Source organism: Mandrillus leucophaeus, unplaced genomic scaffold, assembly GCF_000951045.1.
Source record: "Mandrillus leucophaeus isolate KB7577 unplaced genomic scaffold, Mleu.le_1.0 Scaffold957, whole genome shotgun sequence".
Taxonomy (NCBI): Eukaryota; Metazoa; Chordata; class Mammalia; order Primates; family Cercopithecidae; genus Mandrillus; species Mandrillus leucophaeus.
The window spans coordinates 161,685-166,970 of NW_012110441.1; the positions used below are offsets into that span (position 1 = coordinate 161,685).

The window sequence follows — 5,286 nt, forward strand, 5'->3', positions numbered from 1 at the left end:
CCGCCATGCCTGGCTGGACGCACACAATTTCATCTCACTAGGCGCTGCCCAGCGTCCTCCAGAGGGCTGCACCCACTTGGCCTCCCTTCTACCAGCCACACCTCCTGGGCTCCTATCCTCCCCCGACACTGGGACCTGTATGGAAAGACTTTTTCAGTCTTGGGCTTCTGAAGGGATGAAACGGCAGCTGTTTTATGTACATTTTGTTGATTCATTCATTCAGCATTATTTTTTTAGTCCATGTTGAATATCAGGCCCTGGGCCAGTGCTGGGGATGCATTCAGGAGAAAACGATGCAGACATCAGTGCTGTCCCAGAGCTGACGTCTGCACTTGTGTGGTGTGTGGTGTGCGGTGTGTACCCATGTGCAGGGGGAAGGGGGGCAGGCAGCTGAATGTGACCATGAGAACTCTGCGAGGCATGGAGAGGACCGGTGCTTTGCAGGTGCACAGAGCTGCGGTTAGGGGTGGCCCAGGTCTTTGGGGCAGTTTTATGTGGGACGTATGGACAGCTGGAGCTGAACGGCGAGTGGAGGCGGCAGCACGACCGCAGTGAGGTCCGAGTGACAACAAAGCAGGGCCTGGGTGGAGACGCCCTGGTCATGGCTCAGAGGCTTGAGCAGGGCCCCGTGAGGAGGGTGTGGGGACAAGGTCTCCCTGATGAAGGCCGAGGGAGGCAGCTTATTCCCTGGAGCCAATGGCTCTTGTCCTTTACCTGTTTCTTGTTGCACTTGTTTGCCCTTTTAGATTGATTTGCAAGAGTTGTTTTTATTCTGGATAGCAATCTTTTTGTCAGTTACAGATGTTGACAATGTTTTCCCTCAGTCTGTGGCTTGGCTTTTCACTTAAGGATTTAAAAAATACATCCCACAGGAGTTTAAAATGTTAGTATAGCAACTTTTCTATTTTGTTCTTTATGGAATATGCATTTTGCATCTTAGGAAAATAACTATCTTTGACAGTGGCTTTTGACCAAAAAGCCAGGTTGTCTGATATTCATATCACCACACCAGCTTCTCAGGCCTCGCTGACCCACGTGTGAAAAGCCCAGTTCTAATCGTTGTTTCTTGATGCTTTAGATGTTCTCCTATGAATGTTTCAGTTTCTAATCCACTTACTTGTGTTCTCATTACTGATACATTTGAACACAGGGTCCTCCTCATCTTCTTCCCACAGTCTCTGTGGTGTTGCCTGCATTTTCTCTCTTCCTGTTTCTATTTCTGTAGTAGCTAACCTTAATGTGGGTATTTAACAAGGTCTAAGCAGGAGTTAAGCACGGTCTCTCTTCTCCCACAGCAGGGCCAGGACTGTGGGCGCTTCAGTGCCCGCCCCCCCCATCGCCCCTCAAGCTTGCTCCTGTCAAGGCGGAGGATCCCTCTAGCAATGACCCTGGGTTGGCTTCTGCTGAGGGCTGAGTTTAGGAACAGTCTCCAGGCTGCTGGTGTTTTCCTAGTCCACCCTTTCACTGAGGATGCACCCCCTTGCGTATCTGTGCTTCACACAGGAGTCTCTGTCCACCTCCTGCCTGCTGGGAGCCTTAGCTTCATCAGCTGTCCTGCTTCAGTGTAAAACCCAACCCCTGGGCCGCAGGACTCGCACCCTACCCACCCAGCGGCCTGCTCTAGGATGGCAAGCATCTCTGCTTCTGACGTCCTCTCCCCTTTCCACATTTGTCCCTGGTCATGTCCTTGCCTGTTCGTGAATCCACTTGTGCAATCAACATGATGCTTGTACTCAGCAGTGCCCCTGGGTGTTGGCACAATGTGGTCTGCCAAAAACAGAAGTCAAGAAACATCTTTTTTTTTTTTTTTTTTTTGAGACAGAGTCTCCCTCTGTCACCCAGGCTGGAATGCAATGGTGCCATCTCAGCTTACTGCAACCTCTGCCTCCCAGGTTCAAGCCATCCTCCTGCCTTGGCCTCCCAGGAAGCTAGGACTACAGGCATGCACTACCATGCCTGGCTAATTTCTGTGTTTTATTGGTAGAGATGGGATTTCTACCAAAAAGACCACGTTGTCTAGGCTGGACTCAAACCCCTGGGCTCAAGGGATCTGCCCTTCTCAGCCTCCCAAAGTGCTAGGATTACAGGTGGGAGCCACTGTGCCCAGCCAAGAAAGACTTTTTTTTTTTTTTTTTGAGATGGAGTATCACACTGTTGCCCAGGCTGGAGTGCAGTGGCACAATCTCGGCTCGCTGCAAGCTCTGCCTCCCAGGTTCACGCCATTCTCCTTCCTCAGCCTCCTGAGTAGCTGGGACTATACGAACCCACCACTACGCCCAGGTAATTTTTTTCTTGTATTTCTGGTAGAGACGGGGTTTCACCATGTTAGCCAGGATGGTCTGGATCTCCTGACCTCGTGATCCGCCCGCCTCAGCCTCCCAAAGTGCTGGGATTACAGGCGTGAGCCACCGTGCCCCACCAAGAAAGACTTTTAATGTTAAGAAGTTACTAGACAGTCCATCCAAATTCACTACCAGACACTGAATAACAGTATGAATCTTTAGTTCATAATACTCAGTGTTACTATATTTTGAAGAGTCCTAAAAGCTTTGGTAATTTTTAAAAGGCCATTTTTTTTCCTTCATTAGTTTCAAAATTAGTCATAATTTCTAACATAATTTTAACTGTTTTTAAAACATTTTTTTCATTGCTCAACTTGTTGCTAGATTTTCAGAAATTACAAGGAAAAACTGAAATAACAGAGCCGGCGTGTTAGCATCAGCAGGGCACGGGGCCGGGCTCCTTGTGGGAGTGGCAGCGGGGGCTCCCACAGCTCCATCTCCATCCTGTGTGACCCCGCCCCATGCTGCTGCCACTTTCCTTGTCTCTGCTGGCTTCTCTGCCACCTTCCAGACCCTTCCTTTTGTGTGGCCGATTTTTGGGAGGGGCCAGGGGCACAACCTAGCAGCTGCAACCTATGAAGGACTTTCTTGTTAGTTGGTGCATCCTTTATCAAACAGACAAACCCCGAATGCTGGTGGTTTAACACGTGCTTTTTCCTCCTGGTGAAGCCAAGTGCTGGCCATGGGCCTCTCTTCCAAGCAGCGACTCAGGACCGGCCCTCTGCAGCAGCGGCCCAGTGACACACATTCATTCTCCAAGACCCGCGCCGCTGGGCCTCTGAGGGGCCCCAGAAACATCCCGTGGCCACCCATCCCAGGGCATTGTTCCCACGTGGGTGCCGATGACTGCGCTCCTGCAGGGGCTGAGTTCGTGTTTGGGTCCAAGGGGTACCCAAAGCCGCTTGTCTGCTGGTGGCAGGCAGACAGACGCTTGATTCCCAACTTTCCCCGCTTTCGTTTGCTCGTTTGCTGAATGCTCGGCGCCCACCTCAGTCCGCGGCAAAGGCGGGACGCCCCTGCCACACTGCAGTGCGGACGGCAAGGCCAACATAAAGACATGAGGCGTCAGCAGAGGACGGAGCCACAGCGGCTCTGGGGCTGTCTTCTCTCCGGAGGTCGGGAAGGGAACGGAGAGAAAACGCAGGCAGCCACGCTGGGCGGAGGCTTCCAAAACTGCGCCGGCCCTGGGGAAGGGCGCACGCGGGGGTCGCCGGAGGCAGCGAGAGGGCCTGAGTTGGGGGGGCTGGGACGGGCAAGGAGACCCTCACCCCGGCAGTTACCATGTCCTGCTGGGGAGCGGCCACGGGGCAGGTCCCCGAGCTGAAGTCGCTCGGCCAAGAGACGGGTACCCGCCCCGCCCGGAGGGCCGGACCCATGCTTCCGGCACCGTTGCCGGAAGCGGAAGTACCCGTTCGCTGTCCACTTCCGGGACTCCGGAGGCGGCGGCGTAGGCTTAGAGGGTGAGTCGGCAGCACGTCCTGACGGCCCGCGGGTCCCTGGGCGGTGGTCGCCGTGTTTCATCCTTGCTCTCCCTGTCTCTGGCTTCCGCGGGGGCGCGTAGGGGGAGGCTGGACCGGGACCTGGAGGGCAGGGAGGCCGTTCCGGGTCCCGTGGAGTATCCCGCTCGTGCGAGTGTCCTCGGCGCAGGTGTTCCCTCGGCGCAGGTGTCCTCCCCGGCACATGTGTCCCCCCAGGCACAAGTGTCCTTCCTGGTGCAGGTTTCTCCTTGACGGTGTCTCCCCCGCACCAGACGCAGGTGTCCTTCCTGGCGCAGGTGTCCCCCCTTCGGAGCAGGTGTCCCTCCTTGGGGCAGGTGTCCCTCCAGGCACAAGTGTCCTTCCTGGCGCAGGTGTCCTCCAAGGTGCAGGTGTCCTCCAAGGTGCAGGTGTCCCCTCAGGCACAGGTGTCCTCCCAGGCACAAGTATCCTTCCTGGTACAGGTGTCCCCTTGACGGTATCCACCCCCCCAGGCGCAGTTGTCCTTCCTGGCGCAGGTGTCCCCTCTCGGACCAGGTGTCCCTCCTCGGAGCAGTGTCCCTCCGGGCACAAATGTCTTTCCTGGTGCAGGTGTCCTCCAAGGTGCACGTGTCCCTCCAGCGGAGGTGTCCCCTCCGTGAGGTGCCCCCCAGCACAGGTGTTCCCCTCGACACAGGCATCCCCCTGGTGACGTGTCCCTCCCGGCGGAGGTGCCTTCCCGGCAGAGGTGTCTCCCTGCCGCAGGTGTCCCCCTGGGTGCTGATGTTCCCCTCAGTAGGGTGTCCCCCCCGGCTCGGTGGAGAGACTCACAGCAGAGCCAGCGCCAGGGAAAGGAAGTCAGAAAGACCCTGGTAGGGGTTGAACCTGGGTCTCTGTTTGTGGCTTCTGAGTTCCTCTTTGGCTTCTTGACCCAAAATCTTTAGTCTTAAGGCTGGGATGAAAACCTCTGCGTTGTGTTTTTTAACTTAAGGTTTTCCCTTTTCCCACTTTAGTAGCTTTGTTCTGACTCCAAGGTGAGCCTGCTTCTGCTTCCCAGCTCTCCACTCACATCGCCTTGGCTTCCACCCACAGCATGACAGACTTCACTCCAGCCTGGAGATGGGCCCAGTCACCTCACTGTGTGCACCAGCAGAGTGCTGGGTGTCCACTTCTTGGGTTGTTATCCAGCCCTATAATCAAAACCATGCAGACTTTAATGTCAATGGAAATGCTGATGATAATATCCAAACAAAATAAGAAAACAAAAGTGTGCACCTGCGAAGTCATAGAAGCAATGGAATCTTAGCTTTAAAAGAAACTCAAAGGGAAAAAACTGGAAGGAAACAAGCCCTGTTGGAGGGAGTTGCCCAAGTGTCAGGATTTAAGGGGAGTTGCCTGAGTGTCGGGATTTAGGGGGAGTCGCCCCTGAGTGTTGGGATTTAAGGGGAGTTGCCCGAGTGTCGGGATTTAAGGGGAGTTGCCCGAGTGTC

General features: G+C 54.8%; 1 protein-coding gene and 1 pseudogene across 2 annotated transcripts in view; one reads left to right on the forward strand and one right to left on the reverse strand.

The window, feature by feature from the left end:
* Positions 1 to 2,435: 2,435 nt before the first annotated feature.
* Positions 2,436 to 4,891, reverse strand: LOC105532414 (annotated as a pseudogene). The gene is made up of 2 exons (XR_001004971.1): positions 4,866 to 4,891; positions 2,436 to 4,182 (listed from the first exon to the last, which is right to left on the reverse strand). The product of XR_001004971.1 is annotated as a TSC22 domain family protein 4-like (transcript).
* The window catches only part of EXOC3 (exocyst complex component 3), a 25,184-nt gene continuing 23,661 nt past the window's right edge, over positions 3,764 to 5,286 (forward strand). The window contains exon 1 of the mRNA XM_011970586.1: positions 3,764 to 3,802. The gene's annotated coding sequence lies outside the window, so the exon portion shown is untranslated. The remainder of the gene's footprint in view (positions 3,803 to 5,286) is intronic.